Consider the following 21,613-nt stretch of genomic DNA (forward strand, 5'->3'; position numbering starts at 1 on the left):
CAAAGATGCTAAAGTGACAGTTGACAGGTAGAAAACAAAGATGCTAAACTGACAGTTGACAGGTAGAAAATAAAGATGCTAAACTGACGGTTGACAGGTACAAAACAAAGATGCTAAACTGACAGTTGACAGGTAGAAAACAAAGATGCTAAACTGACGGTTGACAGGTAGAAAACAAAGATGCTAAACTGACAGTTGACAGGTAGAAAACAAAGATGCTAAAGTGACAGTTGACAGGTAGAAAACAAAGATGCTAAAGTGACAGTTGACAGGTAGAAAACAAAGATGCTAAACTGACAGTTGACAGGTAGAAAACAAAGATGCTAAACTGACAGTTGACAGGTAGAAAACAAAGATGCTAAAGTGACAGTTGACAGGTAGAAAACAAAGATGCTAAACTGACAGTTGACAGGTAGAAAATAAAGATGCTAAACTGACGGTTGACAGGTACAAAACAAAGATGCTAAACTGACAGTTGACAGGTAGAAAACAAAGATGCTAAACTGACGGTTGACAGGTAGAAAACAAAGATGCTAAACTGACAGTTGACAGGTAGAAAACAAAGATGCTAAAGTGACAGTTGACAGGTAGAAAACAAAGATGCTAAAGTGACAGTTGACAGGTAGAAAACAAAGATGCTAAACTGACAGTTGACAGGTAGAAAACAAAGATGCTAAACTGACAGTTGACAGGTAGAAAACAAAGATGCTAAACTGACAGTTGACAGGTAGAAAACAAAGATGCTAAACTGACAGTTGACAGGTAGAAAACAAAGATGCTAAAGTGACAGTTGACAGGTAGAAAACAAAGATGCTAAAGTGACAGTTGACAGGTAGAAAACAAAGATGCTAAAGTGACAGTTGACAGGTAGAAAACAAAGATGCTAAAGTGACAGTTGACAGGTAGAAAACAAAGATGCTAAAGTGACAGTTGACAGGTAGAAAACAAAGATACTAAAGTGACAGTTGACAGGTAGAAAACAAAGATGCTAAACTGACAGTTGACAGGTAGAAAACAAAGATGCTAAACTGACAGTTGACAGGTAGAAAACAAAGATGCTAAACTGACAGTTGACAGGTAGAAAACAAAGATGCTAAAGTGACAGTTGACAGGTAGAAAACAAAGATGGTGTTCAGCATTTTCCTGCTCAAATGAGCGGACTGTTGAAAATAACAATCGAGGGATTACTTTTCACAAGTAAGATTTAACATTAATGTACTATTGGTTGTATTTTGTGAAAAGAATATTAGCACAGAGTTGAGAAGGAGCAAAGATCTTCAATAGTACTAAAGTCGTAGCCGCTAGCAAACAAGAGTATGACCAGAATAGAATTACTTGTCTATGAAATTAATTACATTTAAAAATGTCATACTTGAATAACATAAGTCTAAATAAATGATGAAGATAGAAATTGTAAAAGCCAACAGGGGTAAAAAATAAAAATAAAAATTATGACCACAGTCCAGATTGTGTTGTAATATATGTTAGCTAACTTGGACAGTGGCTGTACACTATTATACAAGTCTAAATTTAGATTCTTTAAATAAATGTTTTTACATAAGAAATAAATATAAAACAATGACTGTAAACATGATCATTTAAGGGAAGAATGTAATATAAAATATTAATACCAAGTGTCAAGTCAGAATAAACTAAGCTGCAGCAACACAGATACAGTCTAGAAGATATAAAGATATCTAATAAGGGGGTGGGAAGATCGCGATTCTCACGTTGTGCGATTCAGAAAAGATTCTCTTTTTTTTTAATATCGATTATTTTTTTTTAATCAATCCAACAAAGCACTACACAGCAATACCATAACAATGCAATCCAATTCCAAAAGCAAAGCTGAGCCAGCAACACTCAGAACTGCAATAAACAGAACAATTGAGAGGAGACACAAACACCACACAGAACAAACTAAAAGTAGTGAATATTATCAACAACAGTATCAATATTAGTTATAATTTCAGCATAGCAGTGATTAAAAATCCCTCATTGACATTATCATTAGACATTTATAAAAATAATCAAAAAGAACAATAGTGTCACAGTGGCTTACACTTGCATGGCATCTCATAAGCTGGACAACACACTGTGTCCAATGTTTGCACAAAGATAAAATAAGTCTGATTTTTGCTTCCTTTAATAGTTCAAACAAATTTACATTATTGACATCAGTCGATAAAACATTGTCCTTTACAATTATAAAAGCTTTTTTTACAAAAATCTCCTACTCTGCTAGCATGTCAGCAGACTGGGGTAGATCCTGCTGAAATCTATGTATTGAATGAATACACAATCCTTTTCAATCGGAAAAATATCATTTTTGAATCGAGAATCGCGTTGAATCGAAAAAATTGATATATAATCGAATCTCAAGCCCAAAAATCGATATTGAATCAAACCGTGGGACACCCAAAGATTCGCAGCCCTAATATCTAATGTTGTTTATGTAGGATATGCGCATGTATTTATAACCCTAGTCATGTTGTTTCTTTAATGTAAAAATAGCTGACCATTTCTTCCCTCTTTTCTGGGATTATATTCCCAGTTTTGATCTCAGACGTCTGCTCATTTATAGCAAATGAGAATATGCTATTACTGTTGAGCAAACTATGAATAATACAACATGTGTCTTTTATCATAGCTACATGTATGAGAAAAAAGGGGTGAAAAAGAGTTGTATTCAGTGAGGTCAAATGAATGAAATGCGCTGATAGTTCACTGCTCCTGACAAAGTGGAGTCGATCACCACTCCAAGATGGCGGCCCCGCGTCTCGTCAGAGCCAGTAGGCATGTCTGTGTTTATCACCTGCAGACTTCTAGCGCCCCCTGTTGACAGCGGCAGTACAGTACATTAGTTACATTTTAGCTGTATTTTATTCAACTGATGATCAAATGACGTCAAGTACTTAACAAACACAAGTACATCTAATTGTTTATCTTTTTTAAATGTGTTTTGAAAACATTACTATTATCAGCAGTTTGATATTGCATTTTGATATATCTTGCTGTTAATCGACAGCAGAGCAAACGATTGATTGACTGATTGATTGATTGATTGATTGATTGATTGATTGATTGATTGATTGATTGATTGATACTTTTATTAGTAGATTGCACAGTACAGTACATATTCCGTACAATTGACCACTAAATGGTAACACCCCAATAAGTTTTTCAACTTGTTTAAGTCGGGGTCCACCTTCATCAATTCAAGGAAATGGAGTAGAACTCATGTGCTTTTTTTTTCTTTTCTTTTTTTAATGTTTATTTATAAATTTCAACATTTACAAACAGTTGAGAAACAATAATCAAAATAAGTCCAACAAAAGTATAAAACATTACAAAACATTATAAAAACAGTACAAAACAGCGGCAGGGGGTTGAAAATTCAAAGTAACAAAATAAGAATACAAAAAATATGTATATAACAAACAAAGTGCAAAGCCATAAGCTCACTCAGATTCTGTAAATAACTTCAATTTGGAACACAGCATCAAGGTTTTCACAGCTTTTTTGTTAGAGGTAGAGAGTGTTTTAATATAAAGTTCAAAATCTTTTTTAAAGGCACAAAAGACAGATCGGGTATTGAAAAACTTACATTTATGAATATAAAACTTAACCAATAAAATAATGAGGTTGCAAAGGTAAAATTCCTTTTCAAATTTTTGTTCATAAAGTGTAAAAGCAAATATCTCATCTTTAAAACAAAGCACACATTTGTCACGAATATTGTCCAGGATGAAGTGACAGGTGGCTGCCATAGTGATGGAGGCCTTTCACAATTACAAAACAAGTGCTTAACAGTCTCTGGTACATAAGGTGCAGGTAACATAAGGTGCAGCATGCATGGTACATAAGGTGCAGGTAAAATAAGGTGCAGCATGCATGGTACATAAGGTGCAGGTAAAATAAGGTGCAACATGCATGGTACATAAGGTGCATCATGCATGGTACATAAGGTGCAGCATGCATGGTACATAAGGTGCAGGTAACATAAGGTGCAACATGCATGGTACATAAGGTTCAACATGCATGGTACATAAGGTGCAGGTAACATAAGGTGCAACATGCATGGTACATAAGGTGCAAGTAACAAGGTGCAACATGCATGGTACATAAGGTGCAACATGCATGGTACATAAGGTGCAACATACATGGTACATAAGGTGCAGGTAGCATAAAGTGCAACATGCATGGTACACAAGATGCAGGTAACATAAGGTGCAACATGCATGGTACATAAGGTGCAGGTAACATAAAGTGCAACATGCATGGTACATAAGGTGCAGGTAACATAAGGTGCAACATGCATGGTACATAAGGTGCAAGTAACATAAGGTGCAACATGCATGGTACATAAGGTGCAACCTGCATGGTACATAAGGTGCAACATGCATGGTACACAAGACGCAGGTAACATCAATGTCCTTCTTTTATGTAACCATCACAGTCTTTACAAGGTAATAACCAGGAATGATTTTAAAAGATATCTCTTTGACTTTGTTGCTAAGTAAACAGCTGTTAGGAAGGAAGCATATTTTGAGCCAACAGATGTCATTTACAACATTATTCCATAAGGAAATGACATAGGAGACACACACACAATCATTTTGGAATAAGCTGCGGATTTTTCTCTTATTTTTCTGATTAAAGCAAAGTTTCCCCACAGGAGTCTCAGGTGGATCATTTACTATTTTTACAGCAGAAAGAGGAGATGAGTAAGCCCTGTACAACATAATAACACCTGTTGGAATGTACAACATAACACCTGTTGGAATGTACAACATAACAACACCTGTTGGAATGTACAACATAACAACACCTGTTGGAATGTACAACATAATAACACCTGTTGGAATGTACAACATAACAACACCTGTTGGAATGTACAACATAACAACACCTGTTGGAATGTACAACATAACAACACCTGTTGGAATGTACAACATAACAACACCTGTTGGAATGTACAACATAACAACACCTGTTGGAATGTACAACATAACAATACCTGCTGGAATGTACAACATAATAACACCTGTTGGAATGTACAACATAACAACAGCTGTTGGAATGTACAACATAATAACACCTGTTGGAATGTACAACATAACAACACCTGTTGGAATGTACAACATAACAACACCTGTTGGAATGTACAACATAACAACACCTGTTGGAATGTACAACATAACAACACCTGTTGGAATGTACAACATAACAACACCTGTTGGAATGTACAACATAATAACACCTGTTGGAATGTACAACATAATAACACCTGTTGGAATGTACAACATAATAACACCTGTTGGAATGTACAACATAATAACACCTGTTGGAATGTACAACATAATAACACCTGTTGGAATGTACAACATAATAACAGGTGTTGGAATGTACAACATAACAACACCTGTTGGAATGTACAACATAACAACACCTGCTGGAATGTACAACATAACAACACCTGTTGGAATGTACAACATAATAACACCTGCTGGAATGTACAACATAATAACACCTGTTGGAATGTACAACATAACAACACCTGTTGGAATGTACAACATAACAACACCTGTTGGAATGTACAACATAACAACACCTGTTGGAATGTACAACATAACAACACCTGTTGGAATGTACAACATAACAACACCTGTTGGAATGTACAACATAACAACACCTGTTGGAATGTACAACATAACAACACCTGTTGGAATGTACAACATAACAACACCTGTTGGAATGTACAACATAACAATACCTGCTGGAATGTACAACATAATAACACCTGTTGGAATGTACAACATAACAACAGCTGTTGGAATGTACAACATAATAACACCTGTTGGAATGTACAACATAACAACACCTGTTGGAATGTACAACATAACAACACCTGTTGGAATGTACAACATAACAACACCCGTTGGAATGTACAACATAACAACACCTGTTGGAATGTACAACATAACAACACCTGTTGGAATGTACAACATAACAACACCTGTTGGAATGTACAACATAACAACACCTGTTGGAATGTACAAAATAACAACACCTGTTGGAATGTACAACATAACAACACCTGTTGGAATGTACAACATAATAACACCTGTTGGAATGTACAACATAATAACAGGTGTTGGAATGTACAACATAATAACACCTGTTGGAATGTACAACATAATAACACCTGTTGGAATGTACAACATAATAACAGGTGTTGGAATGTACAACATAACAACACCTGTTGGAATGTACAACATAACAACACCTGTTGGAATGTACAACATAACAACACCTGTTGGAATGTACAACATAACAATACCTGCTGGAATGTACAACATAATAACACCTGTTGGAATGTACAACATAATAACACCTGTTGGAATGTACAACATAACACCTGTTGGAATGTACAACATAACAACACCTGTTGGAATGTACAACATAACAACACCTGTTGTAATGTACAACATAACAACACCTGTTGGAATGTACAACATAACAACACCTGTTGGAATGTACAACATAACAACACCTGTTGGAATGTACAACATAACAACACCTGTTGGAATGTACAACATAACAATACCTGCTGGAATGTACAACATAATAACACCTGTTGGAATGTACAACATAACAATAGCTGTTGGAATGTACAACATAATAACACCTGTTGGAATGTTCAACATAACAACACCTGTTGGAATGTACAACATAACAACACCTGTTGGAATGTACAACATAACAACACCTGTTGGAATGTACAACATAACAACACCTGTTGGAATGTACAACATAACAACACCTGTTGGAATGTACAACATAATAACACCTGTTGGAATGTACAACATAATAACACCTGTTGGAATGTACAACATAATAACACCTGTTGGAATGTACAACATAATAACACCTGTTGGAATGTACAACATAATAACAGGTGTTGGAATGTACAACATAACAACACCTGTTGGAATGTACAACATAACAACACCTGTTGGAATGTACAACATAACAACACCTGTTGGAATGTACAACATAATAACACCTGTTGGAATGTACAACATAATAACAGGTGTTGGAATGTACAACATAACAACACCTGTTGGAATGTACAACATAACAACACCTGTTGGAATGTACAACATAACAATACCTGCTGGAATGTACAACATAATAACACCTGTTGGAATGTACAACATAACAACAGCTGTTGGAATGTACAACATAATAACACCTGTTGGAATGTACAACATAATAACAGGTGTTGGAATGTACAACATAATAACAGGTGTTGGAATGTACAACATAATAACAGGTGTTGGAATGTACAATATAATAACAGGTGTTGGAATGTACAACATAACAGGTGTTGGAATGTACAACATAATAACAGGTGTTGGGATGTACAACATAATAACAGGTGTTGGAATGTACAACATAATAACAGGTGTTGGAATGTACAACATAACAACAGGTGTTGGAATGTACAACATAATAACAGGTGTTGGAATGTACAACATAATAACAGGTGTTGGAATGTACAACATAATAACAGGTGTTGGAATGTACAACATAATAACACCTGTTGGAATGTACAACATAATAACACCTGTTGGAATGTACAAAATAACAACACCTGTTGGAATGTACAACATAATAACACCTGTTGGAATGTACAACATAATAACAGGTGTTGGAATGTACAACATAATAACACCTGTTGGAATGTACAAAATAACAACACCTGTTGGAATGTACAACATAATAACACCTGTTGGAATGTACAACATAATAACACCTGTTGGAATGTACAAAATAACAACACCTGTTGGAATGTACAACATAATAACACCTGTTGGAATGTACAACATAATAACACCTGTTGGAATATACAACATAATAACACCTGTTGGAATATACAACATAATAACACCTGTTGGAATGTACAACATAATAACACCTGTTGGAATGCACAACATAACAACACCTGGTTGACAAGACTCTGCAGCATCGCGTGGACATCGGTGGCGGTACCTCTGGATTGGCAGACCGGGGTGGTGGTTCCTCTCTTTAAGAAGGGGGACCGGAGGGTGTGTTCCAACTATCGTGGGATCACACTCCTCAGCCTTCCCGGTAAGGTTTATTCAGGTGTACTGGAGAGGAGGCTACGCCGGATAGTCGAACCTCGGATTCAGGAGGAACAGTGTGGTTTTGGTCCTGGTCGTGGAACTGTGGACCAGCTCAGAGAAGTTAAGTCCCTACCTTTAGTCAAAAGTGATTTATGACCCCCCATAAATCAATGATTTATGACCCTCAAGGTCAAAGGTCAATGATTTATGAGGGGTCAAGTTCAAAGGTTAATGATTTATGAGGGGGTCAAGGTTAAAGGTCAAAGGTCAAAGTCAAAGGTCAGGTTCAAATGTCAAGGTCAAGTGGGTGTGGCTTACCCGGAAGAGGGTGGAGTTAAGACCTGCGGTGGGAGTGGTTAAACCAGGAAGAGGGTGGAGTTTTAAACAGAAAGAGGGCAGAGTTAAGACCTGCGGTGGGAGTGGTTAAACCAGGAAGAGGGTGGAGTTAAGACCTGACAGGGAACAGAGGAGGGATCAGTTTTTTTAAGAAAGCAATGTCATCTGAGCAGCATGTGACCATATATTTGATAGTTTAAATGTTTACGATCGTTTGAAACAACTTCCAGATTTCGATGTATTGATGGCTGGGAATGTTACGTGTGGAGATGTGGACACACACGCACACACACACACACACACACACACACACACGTAGAGGAGGGGTACAAAAGGGCGGTGTAAGGCTTAGTCATTATTTGGAGCTTTATACGTTAGCGTAAAGACTTTGTTCGATTCGGTCATGATTAGTGAAACGCCTGTGTCGATTTATAAAAATAATAAAACTTACATTGACGCTCCGCAAAAAAGTCGAGTGTTTCTAAATCGTATTCAGATGCCGCCGACCGAGTCTTTGCGTGAGAAATGGGACATGGAAGCGTACGGGTTGGAGGGATCTTTTGGATTTGTATTCAGATACGAAATGGGTGATATCTGCTTATTTCAGCTAAAAGAAAGAAGAGACGGAAGCCCTTTCTCGATATTTTCATCGTTATCTACCGTGGATTGGGAAGTTTTTGGTGGACACGCACACACACGCACACACACACACACACTTCACACTCACACACACACACACACACACACACACACACACACACACACACACACACACACACACACACACACACACACACACACACACACACACACACACACACACACACGCACGCACGCACACACACACACACACACACACACACACACACACACACACACACGCACACACACACACACACACTTCACACACACACACACACACACGCACACACGCACACACGCACACACACACACACACACACACACACACACACACACACACACACACACACACACATTCGTACGCACTGAAACAACTTCCATACCTCACGAAAACATATTTAAACAGATGGAAAAAACTATCGCAGAACACAGTGTCACGTAGCAACTGGTCTTTACGGTCGTTTGAATCAACAGGTCAGTTTGGGGTACAAAGGAGGGTTCAGTTTTTATGGAAGCTTGAGAATGTCGTATGAATAGCAACTGGCCACCCATCTGACAGTTTAAATGTTTACGATCGTCTGAAACAACAGGACACGCACGCACGCACACACGCACGCACGCACGCACACACACACACACATACACACACACACGCACACACACACACACACACACACACACACACACCATTACCTCTGCTTTACCATGTTATTAGACATTGGTTTAACTCCATTTAAGCATTTAAACGTTAAAAGCATTGCACTTGTACGACGTTGTAATACTTTTTTTTTTACCAGCCTTTTGTTTTATAGAGGATTTGCCGTAAGATCCTAACGCGATCGTTTTAACACAATCGCAGTCTGGTGAGTCAAATGATTCTCATTTTACAAGAAAAAAAACATGCGGTATACAATACATATATACATATATTTACTTACATCTCCGGCTCGCTCGTCTCCCTTAAAGCTGGCGGGTCCGTCAACGGCCGTTCCAGGCAGAGGAGAAGGCTTGATTGTGCCAAAGACTCCAGACATCGAATCCTTGCTCCGAGGGGAAATCATCGAAAACGACGGTGAATGTCCGACAGGCACCCGCTGTAAGTTTTTCTCGTTTTCTGTAAGCTTTTTAAGATTCTCAGGAGCTTTAAAGAGCTCCTCTCACTCTAATGTCTTTCGCTCAAATGAATTTCGCGCCTAAGGGGAATGGGCGGGGACTGATTCCGGAGGTGGGCGGTTGTTTCCGCCAAGCAACCTTCTGGTTGAAATGGAGTGTGGATCAAGATGGATCCCTACTCTATATTCTTTTATTTAACCCAATGTTTTTTAAATACGTGTATAATGCTTTATATCCTATGTGTTGTGAATTCCATCCTACAATATCTTCCAAGGAACCCAAAGAAATGTTACCACACCTCCCGCTTTATTTATTCTATAGATTACCTGAACTATTTCATAAACTAAATCTTGTCTTGTTTCTGATGCTATGTTTTTTTATGCTCATCAATGCACTGTTGGACTGCGAGCACACAACTACTTTCCTTGCTTTGTTTTCCTCTATCCAGTTAACTGCCATATAAATTGCTACCAATTCCCCCGTAAAAACAGATAGTTTATCACTGATTATTTTATTTAATACTATGTTTCCTTGTGGGATAACTGCTACAGCTCTTACCTTTTTTTTTTTTTTTATATAGTTTTTGATGCATCCGTATATATCATATCTCAATCCATTTTTCTATCCGGTAACTATTTAAATTTCTATTCTTTAGTAATTGCATGTTTTCTTTTGGGTTATCAAACATCCACGGTGGTATTGCAGGCATTGGTACTGTAGGACTAACTTTAATATTGTCAATTTTAACTTTATTACATATGTCTCCTATAATCCACCCAAATCTATTCTTTTTTTGTTTTCTCTTTTTCTTGGCAGATTGGTAACACTGGACAAGTCGGATATCCTTGCTTGGATCCTTTTAAAGTTGCCCGATAAACTGCTGAGAGTTGATCTCTCCTCTTGTCCAAAGGTTTTTCGTTCATTTTTACTTGTAATACTGGCACTAGGGTTGATGTAGTAGCTCCACAACATAACCTTAAAGCCTGTGACTGGATCCGGTCTATTTTCCCAAGTCATGTTTTTGAAGCAGATTGGTAAATAATGCATCCGTAATCAATAACAGATGGAATTAAAGTTATAAATATATACATGTATTGTTTTCAACGTTAACCTATCAGCCCCCCAATCATTACCCCTCAAAGACCTCATTATATTTAACACCTTTTTACTTTTTCCCCTATTTTTTTATTTTCCGGAAGGAACACTCCTGAAGGAATAAATAAAGTACTATCTAATCTAATCTAATCAATTCTATTTTGCTGATGTGGGTTGACTAGTTCATATTTTTATCAAACCATATTCCTAAATATTTAAATACTTGTACCTCTTCTATATTTTCACCTTAGAGTTTTTATTTGGAGCTTGTTTGGTACTTTTGTCTTTGTAAAATGTATGACTTTTGTCTTTCCAACAGAGAATCTTAAACCTCAAGCCGTTCCCCAGTCTTGAACATTATTTACCACTTTGTTAGTTTTTTGATTATTTCTTTTGACTCTAAATAATATACTAGTCTTTCATTAATCTTTTTTTTTTTTCCATTACTTTTCCCCAAATTTATAATTTCCTGCCTCTTCCGGGTCTTACCCTGACTTGCATATTGGAATTGTTACCGCTAATTTTCCCCTCTGCCGGTCATTCTCCTTCTTCATATATCCTGTCATATCATTTCAAGACCACTTCTTTGACGATGCCACCTAAGTTTTTGATCATTTGATAACCCGCTAGGTCTTTCCCCGGTGACGTATTTTTAACCTTTTTCAAAATTCGAACCATTTCATTCAAAGAAAATGTCATATCCATAGTGTTGGTAAAGCTATTAACGTTGTCTTCCATCATTTCCCCAATATTTAAACTCATTGTTTTTTCTCTCTTTTGTTTTTCCACATTTCTCAAATTATCATTACTGTGCACTTCAACAAATGTTTTTGCTAAAGGTTCTGCTGTTTCTTTACCCGTGACTACATCTTCTTTGATAAATGTGGCACATCATCCTCTTTACCCTTCATTCCTATCTTTACGAATCGTTATATATCCTTTTATTATAAAGTTTAATTTTGGCTTCAGCCCTGTTTCTTGAATACAAATTATACGTGGTTTAGTTTTCATATTTTTAATATATCCCTTTAATTCATGTTCGGTTGCTATCAAACTTCTGGCATTCCACCGGACCATTAACAGGGTGTTGGAATGTGGTAACATGACTCCGTCACGTCTACTCTCCGTAGTACAGCTTGCACCCGGTACCAAGATAGTTCTTTCAACAACTTTGATGCTGCTTTGACAATTATTTTGATCTTCTCAGTCTTATTTTTACTTTCATTTTGTATCAAAGCTGAGTTGTGCTCTCTGGTTTATTTTGCAAATGAACCGACAGAACATGATCATGTACAAGACTCGCCTACCCACAATGCACTGCAACCCAACGCTCCTGGTCGGATGTTTTTTTCGGGGTTCATGGAGAGATGCGGTAAAGAGTGGTAGCCAAGACACACGGTCACACACGGTCACACACGGTCACACACGGTCACACTCGGCAATTATTTTGACCTGGGGAGCAGATATAGAGGAAAAAATGTGTCTGGGGGGCCGGGATATCTGATTTTCAGGTACAAAAAACTTCACAATGACACAAAATAAACACAACAGTTAAACCTCACACTAAAAACAAGACATTGACTTGTACGTTCAAAAGACAGAATAGAACAAGTCAAGACCTGCAATGCCATCTACAAAATGTTATGTAAATGTTAGTCATTACACACGCGGCTATGGTTTTGATGTATTTGTTGCAGACATGTTTACGTCAAGTAACATCACATGGTTCCATTTGCACCTTTCAACAAATCTGAAAAGGAATATTAAGAAGTAAAACTTATATTTAATCCTACCTCTTCTCCGAGCACACGGTGACCGTACATACGGGTCGAAAAATGTTGACCTAATTCAGCATTTCTCAAAGTGTGGGGAATAGAGACATGACAGGTGGGGCTCGAGGAAAGGGAGGAAATTTTTTATTTTTGATTTTTTTTTTACTATGCTTTCATTTTCTATACACACTGTAAATCACTTTGGGATTCTGTCTGTGAAATCCGCCGTATAAATAAATGTAAATTACTTATTTTTCCTGTAGGCTTTAAATTTCTCGGCAGGAGCGAAAGTTTGACAGACATAGCAACAGTAACTTTTGCAGGCAGGTCTAAGAGGAACAAACTTTCGCGCGGATGGGTAGCAGGCTAATGTGCGAACCACAATTACACAAAATGGATACATTTGCAACTCGCACCTCAAAGGTCTGCGGAGAAACAAAAATATGACGGGTCTAATCAACCAAAAAGTCAACCTAAAAGAAAATATGGCGAAGGGTATCTTGCTCTTGGATTCACGGCAGCGGAGGTGGGGGCAGAGGAGAGACCCCTGTGTGTTCTTTGTCTAAAACGGCTAGCAGCAGACAGCCTGAGACCCAACAAAGCAAAGAGACAACTCGAGACCACACATGATGTCCAATAAATTGTTTTGTTGGGGCGATGGGGGTAGGTGGGCCTTGAGTCTAAAGTGGTGATGACAGAAAAAAAAAAGTTTGAGAAGCCCTGACCTAATTGTACGGATCTCACTTTAAACGGCAAACCGATCATTTAAATGTTTTCACTTTGAATATGAAACGAGGAGTAAAATGTACAATATTATCAATTATTTCACAAGGACATGTTTTAAGGATATTGTACAGTATAATTAAATCTAAAATGAATGTGATCACTTTCAGGATCATTTTATTTTTAGCCCGTAAACAACTGTTATGTACTTTTGAATCGGGTTTTCCCCTTTAAATAACAAAAATTATAGAATTTTACAATATTCATTATTATTAAATATTAAATGTGCCAACTAGTTTTACGGCATACATCATTCCCCCTTTACCCATTTGTTAAAAAGACGAAAGTTGATGCGAACGCCTACGTGCTGTCAGAAAACTAAAAGAAGAAGAATGCCTTTGTGCAATTACTGCTATCCTGGCACAAGTTATAAAACAAACAAAGTTACCAAATTTTTTTTCTGAGGAGACAAAACGAAAAAGAAAGAAAAATGATAAATCAATCAATAAAATGCATCAGTCAAATAGTACAGGCAACTTCGTTAACATGGAGCCACAGACAATTTCATTCAAAAAGTCCCAATTGCTAACATAAAGATACAACAACAAATAAAGGCAAAGAAGGCCTAGTAGGTAATTACAACAAGAGACAAAGTATTAAAAATGTCGGTCCAATAACTGCACAGGGATGGGCAGAGCCAAAACATGTGTAGCAAGTAAGCTGGAGACTGTTGACACTGAAATAAGGCTATATGTGGCACAGATACAAGATTTATAAACTCTACTTAAAGCCCCACTTAAGAATTTTCAGTTTTGGTTTTAATTGGCCGCACCTGTGAACCAAAGCGATGGCGTTTTCCCAAAAGGAAAACCACATTTACCATGAGGACTAGCGCATATAGCGTCCAACTGACACGATAATGCCACAATGATTCTGTATTACTGAACTTTCCACAGTTTTCTACCACTTATTCCCTTTTGGGGACGTGGGGGTCGCTGGCGCCTATCTCAGCTACAATCGGGTGGAAGGAGGTGTACACCCTGGACAAGTCGCCCCCTCATTGCAGGGTCAACATAGATAGACGGACAACATTCACACCAACCTACATATTTTACTCAAACCTTATATTTGCAGTTTGAAGTCACTGCATTGTTTTTTCCTTGTACAGTTCTTTTGAGTTTGTTGCGTGGTTGGTCAGTGTGGAACTGCAAAGTATCGCGCTGGTGGGTATTTATTGCTACCACACAAATTTCCAGTAGCTAAAATTAGTATTATTATTCTGATTTGAGCATTGAAAGTCGCTTACTAGTTTAGCAGGAACAGATCCAAAGCAGCATTGGTCTAAAATCTCTTGTCTTTTGACCTCACGCAAGCTAGTGAAAGTCGTGCCATTGTTGATCCTTGATTGTCCCTCCCTTTTTCTTTTTTTTTGAAAACCCGATTCAAAAGTACATAACAGTTGTTTACTGGCTAAAAATAAAATGATCCTGAAAGTGATCACATTCATTTTAGATTTAATTATACTGTACAATATCCTTAAAACATGTCCTTGTGAAATAATTGATAATATTGTACATTTTACTCCTCGTTTCATATTCAAAGTGAAAACATTTAAATGATCGGTTTGCCGTTTAAAGTGAGATCCGTACAATTAGGTCAGGGCTTCTCAAACTTTTTTTTTTCTGTCATCACCACTTTAGACTCAAGGCCCACCTACCCCCATCGCCCCAACAAAACAATTTATTGGACATCATGTGTGGTCTCGAGTTGTCTCTTTGCTTTGTTGGGTCTCAGGCTGTCTGCTGCTAGCCGTTTTAGACAAAGAACACACAGGGGTCTCTCCTCTGCCCCCACCTCCGCTGCCGTGAATCCAAGAGCAAGATACCCTTCGCCATATTTTCTTTTAGGTTGACTTTTTGGTTGATTAGACCCGTCATATTTTTGTTTCTCCGCAGACCTTTGAGGTGCGAGTTGCAAATGTATCCATTTTGTGTAATTGTGGTTCGCACATTAGCCTGCTACCCATCCGCGCGAAAGTTTGTTCCTCTTAGACCTGCCTGCAAAAGTTACTGTTGCTATGTCTGTCAAACTTTCGCTCCTGCCGAGAAATTTAAAGCCTACAGGAAAAATAAGTAATTTACATTTATTTATACGGCGGATTTCACAGACAGAATCCCAAAGTGATTTACAGTGTGTATAGAAAATGAAAGCATAGTAAAAAAAAAATCAAAAATAAAAAATTTCCTCCCTTTCCTCGAGCCCCACCTGTCATGTCTCTATTCCCCACACTTTGAGAAATGCTGAATTAGGTCAACATTTTTCGACCCGTATGTACGGTCACCGTGTGCTCGGAGAAGAGGTAGGATTAAATATAAGTTTTACTTCTTAATATTCCTTTTCAGATTTGTTGAAAGGTGCAAATGGAACCATGTGATGTTACTTGACGTAAACATGTCTGCAACAAATACATCAAAACCATAGCCGCGTGTGTAATGACTAACATTTACATAACATTTTGTAGATGGCATTGCAGGTCTTGACTTGTTCTATTCTGTCTTTTGAACGTACAAGTCAATGTCTTGTTTTTAGTGTGAGGTTTAACTGTTGTGTTTATTTTGTGTCATTGTGAAGTTTTTTGTACCTGAAAATCAGATATCCCGGCCCCCCAGACACATTTTTTCCTCTATATCTGCTCCCCAGGTCAAAATAATTGCCGAGTGTGACCGTGTGTGACCGTGTGTGACCGTGTGTGACCGTGTGTCTTGGCTACCACTCTTTACCGCATCTCTCCATGAACCCCGAAAAAAACATCCGACCAGGAGCGTTGGGTTGCAGTGCATTGTGGGTAGGCGAGTCTTGTACATGATCATGTTCTGTCGGTTCATTTGCAAAATAAACCAGAGAGCACAACTCAGCTTTGATACAAAATGAAAGTAAAAATAAGACTGAGAAGATCAAAATAATTGTCAAAGCAGCATCAAAGTTGTTGAAAGAACTATCTTGGTACCGGGTGCAAGCTGTACTACGGAGAGTAGACGTGACGGAGTCATGTTACCACATTCCAACACCCTGTTAATGGTCCGGTGGAATGCCAGAAGTTTGATAGCAACCGAACATGAATTAAAGGGATATATTAAAAATATGAAAACTAAACCACGTATAATTTGTATTCAAGAAACAGGGCTGAAGCCAAAATTAAACTTTATAATAAAAGGATATATAACGATTCGTAAAGATAGGAATGAAGGGTAAAGAGGATGATGTGCCACATTTATCAAAGAAGATGTAGTCACGGGTAAAGAAACAGCAGAACCTTTAGCAAAAACATTTGTTGAAGTGCACAGTAATGATAATTTGAGAAATGTGGAAAAACAAAAGAGAGAAAAAACAATGAGTTTAAATATTGGGGAAATGATGGAAGACAACGTTAATAGCTTTACCAACACTATGGATATGACATTTTCTTTGAATGAAATGGTTCGAATTTTGAAAAAGGTTAAAAATACGTCACCGGGGAAAGACCTAGCGGGTTATCAAATGATCAAAAACTTAGGTGGCATCGTCAAAGAAGTGGTCTTGAAATGATATGACAGGATATATGAAGAAGGAGAATGACCGGCAGAGGGGAAAATTAGCGGTAACAATTCCAATATGCAAGTCAGGGTAAGACCCGGAAGAGGCAGGAAATTATAAATTTGGGGAAAAGTAATGGAAAAAAAAAAAAGATTAATGAAAGACTAGTATATTATTTAGAGTCAAAAGAAATAATCAAAAAACTAACAAAGTGGTAAATAATGTTCAAGACTGGGGAACGGCTTGAGGTTTAAGATTCTCTGTTGGAAAGACAAAAGTCATACATTTTACAAAGACAAAAGTACCAAACAAGCTCCAAATAAAAACTCTAAGGTGAAAATATAGAAGAGGTACAAGTATTTAAATATTTAGGAATATGGTTTGATAAAAATATGAACTAGTCAACCCACATCAGCAAAATAGAATTGATTAGATTAGATTAGATAGTACTTTATTTATTCCTTCAGGAGTGTTCCTTCCGGAAAATAAAAAAATAGGGGAAAAAGTAAAAAGGTGTTAAATATAATGAGGTCTTTGAGGGGTAATGATTGGGGGGCTGATAGGTTAACGTTGAAAACAATACATGTATATATTTATAACTTTAATTCCATCTGTTATTGATTACGGATGCATTATTTACCAATCTGCTTCAAAAACATGACTTGGGAAAATAGACCGGATCCAGTCACAGGCTTTAAGGTTATGTTGTGGAGCTACTACATCAACCCTAGTGCCAGTATTACAAGTAAAAATGAACGAAAAACCTTTGGACAAGAGGAGAGATCAACTCTCAGCAGTTTATCGGGCAACTTTAAAAGGATCCAAGCAAGGATATCCGACTTGTCCAGTGTTACCAATCTGCCAAGAAAAAGAGAAAACAAAAAAAGAATAGATTTGGGTGGATTATAGGAGACATATGTAATAAAGTTAAAATTGACAATATTAAAGTTAGTCCTACAGTACCAATGCCTGCAATACCACCGTGGATGTTTGATAACCCAAAAGAAAACATGCAATTACTAAAGAATAGAAATTTAAATAGTTACCGGATAGAAAAATGGATTGAGATATGATATATACGGATGCATCAAAAACTATATAAAAAAAAAAAAAAAGGTAAGAGCTGTAGCAGTTATCCCACAAGGAAACATAGTATTAAATAAAATAATCAGTGATAAACTATCTGTTTTTACGGGGGAATTGGTAGCAATTTATATGGCAGTTAACTGGATAGAGGAAAACAAAGCAAGGAAAGTAGTTGTGTGCTCGCAGTCCAACAGTGCATTGATGAGCATAAAAAAACATAGCATCAGAAACAAGACAAGATTTAGTTTATGAAATAGTTCAGGTAATCTATAGAATAAATAAAGCGGGAGGTGTGGTAACATTTCTTTGGGTTCCTTGGAAGATATTGTAGGATGGAATTCACAACACATAGGATATAAAGCATTATACACGTATTTAAAAAACATTGGGTTAAATAAAAGAATATAGAGTAGGGATCCATCTTGATCCACACTCCATTTCAACCAGAAGGTTGCTTGGCGGAAACAACCGCCCACCTCCGGAATCAGTCCCCGCCCATTCCCCTTAGGCGCGAAATTCATTTGAGCGAAAGACATTAGAGTGAGAGGAGCTCTTTAAAGCTCCTGAGAATCTTAAAAAGCTTACAGAAAACGAGAAAAACTTACAGCGGGTGCCTGTCGGACATTCACCGTCGTTTTCGATGATTTCCCCTCGGAGCAAGGATTCGATGTCTGGAGTCTTTGGCACAATCAAGCCTTCTCCTCTGCCTGGAACGGCCGTTGACGGACCCGCCAGCTTTAAGGGAGACGAGCGAGCCGGAGATGTAAGTAAATATATGTATATATGTATTGTATACCGCATGTTTTTTTTCTTGTAAAATGAGAATCATTTGACTCACCAGACTGCGATTGTGTTAAAACGATCGCGTTAGGATCTTACGGCAAATCCTCTATAAAACAAAAGGCTGGTAAAAAAAAAAGTATTACAACGTCGTACAAGTGCAATGCTTTTAACGTTTAAATGCTTAAATGGAGTTAAACCAATGTCTAATAACATGGTAAAGCAGAGGTAATGGTGTGTGTGTGTGTGTGTGTGTGTGTGTGTGTGCGTGTGTGTGTGTATGTGTGTGTGCGTGCGTGCGTGCGTGCGTGTGTGCGTGCGTGCGTGTCCTGTTGTTTCAGACGATCGTAAACATTTAAACTGTCAGATGGGTGGCCAGTTGCTATTCATACGACATTCTCAAGCTTCCATAAAAACTGAACCCTCCTTTGTACCCCAAACTGACCTGTTGATTCAAACGACCGTAAAGACCAGTTGCTACGTGACACTGTGTTCTGCGATAGTTTTTTCCATCTGTTTAAATATGTTTTCGTGAGGTATGGAAGTTGTTTCAGTGCGTACGAATGTGTGTGTGTGTGTGTGTGTGTGTGTGTGTGTGTATGTGTGCGTGTGTGCGTGTGTGTGTGTGTGTGTGTGTGTGTGTGTGTGTGTGTGCGTGTGTGTGTGTGTGTGAAGTGTGTGTGTGTGTGTGTGCGTGTGTGTGCGTGTGTGTGCGTGTCCACCAAAAACTTCCCAATCCACGATAGATAACGATGAAAATATCGAGAAAGGGCTTCCGTCTCTTCTTTCTTTTAGCTGAAATAAGCAGATATCACCCATTTCGTATCTGAATACAAATCCAAAAGATCCCTCCATCCCGTACGCATCCAAGTCCCATTTCTCACGCAAAGACTCGGTCGGCGGCATCTGAATACGATTTAGAAACACTCGACTTTTTTGCGGAGCGTCAATGTAAGTTTTATTATTTTTATAAATCGAAACAGGCGTTTCACTAATCATGACCGAATCGAACAAAGTCTTTACGCTAACGTATAAAGCTCCAAATAATGACTAAGCCTTACACCGCCCTTTTGTACCCCTCCTCTGCGTGTGTGTGTGTGTGTGTGTGTGTGTGTGTGTGTGTGTGTCCACATCTCCACACGTAACATTCCCAGCCATCAATACATCGAAATCTGGAAGTTGTTTCAAACGATCGTAAACATTTAAACTATCAAATATATGGTCACATGCTGCTCAGATGACATTGCTTTCTTAAAAAAACTGAACCCTCCTCTGTTCCCTGTCAGGTCTTAACTCCACCCTCTTCCTGGTTTAACCACTCCCACCGCAGGTCTTAACTCTGCCCTCTTTCTGTTTAAAACTCCACCCTCTTCCTGGTTTAACCACTCCCACCGCAGGTCTTAACTCCACCCTCTTCCGGGTAAGCCACACCCACTTGACCTTGACATTTGAACCTGACCTTTGACTTTGACCTTTGACTTTGACCTTTAACCTTGACCCCTCATAAATCATTAACCTTTGAACTTGACCCCTCATAAATCATTGACCTTTGACCTTGAGGGTCATAAATCATTGATTTATGAGGGGTCATAAATCACTTTTGACTAAAGGTAGGGACTTAAATTCTCTCAGCTCTATACTCTGGCCAGGGTTCTTGAGGGTGCATGGGAGTTTGCCCAACCGGTCTACATGTGCTTTGTGGACTTGGAGAAGGCATTGTACCGTGTCCCTCGGGAAGTCCTGTGGGGAGTGCTCAGGGAGTATGGAGTATAAGACTGTCTGATTGTGGCGGTCCGCTCCCTGTATGATCAGTGCCAGAGCTTGGTCCGCATTGCCGGCAGTAAGTCGGACACATTTCCAGTGAGGGTTGGACTCCGCAAAGGCTGTCCTTTGTCACCCATTCTGTTCATAACTTCTATGGACAGAATTTCTAGGCGTAGTCAAGGCGTTGAGGGGATCTGGTTTGGTGGCCGCAGGATTAGGTCTCTGCTTTTTGCAGATGATGTGGTCCTGATGGCTTCATCTGACCGGGATCTTCAGCTCTCACTGGATCGGTTCGCAGCCGAGTGTGAAGCGACCGGAATGAGAATCAGCACCTCCAAGTCAGAGTCCATGGTTTTCGCCCGGAAAAGGGTGGAGTGCCATCTCCGGGTTGGGGAGGAGACCCTGCCCCAATTGGAGGAGTTCAAGTACCTCTTAGTCTTGTTCACGAGTGAGGGAAGAGTGGATGGTGAGATGGACAGGCGGATCGGTGCGGCGTCTTCAGTAATGCGGACGTTGTACCGATCCGTTGTGGTGAAGAAGGAGCTGAGCCGGAAGGCAAAGCTCTCAATTTACCGG

At 38.5% G+C, this 21,613-nt stretch overlaps 2 long non-coding RNA genes across 2 annotated transcripts; one reads left to right on the top strand and one right to left on the bottom strand.

Moving 5' to 3' along the window:
• Positions 1 to 9,975: 9,975 nt before the first annotated feature.
• Positions 9,976 to 12,233, top strand: LOC133537405 (uncharacterized). The gene is made up of 2 exons (XR_009802695.1): positions 9,976 to 10,227; positions 11,061 to 12,233. It is a non-coding gene; the product is annotated as an uncharacterized LOC133537405 (long non-coding RNA).
• A 5,766-nt stretch (positions 12,234 to 17,999) lies between these two features.
• On the bottom strand, positions 18,000 to 19,361 carry LOC133537406 (uncharacterized). The gene is made up of 2 exons (XR_009802696.1): positions 19,099 to 19,361; positions 18,000 to 18,265 (listed from the first exon to the last, which is right to left on the bottom strand). It is a non-coding gene; the product is annotated as an uncharacterized LOC133537406 (long non-coding RNA).
• Positions 19,362 to 21,613: the final 2,252 nt, after the last annotated feature.

Source organism: Nerophis ophidion, linkage group LG18 (genome assembly GCF_033978795.1).
Source record: "Nerophis ophidion isolate RoL-2023_Sa linkage group LG18, RoL_Noph_v1.0, whole genome shotgun sequence".
Classification (NCBI taxonomy): domain Eukaryota; kingdom Metazoa; phylum Chordata; class Actinopteri; order Syngnathiformes; family Syngnathidae; genus Nerophis; species Nerophis ophidion.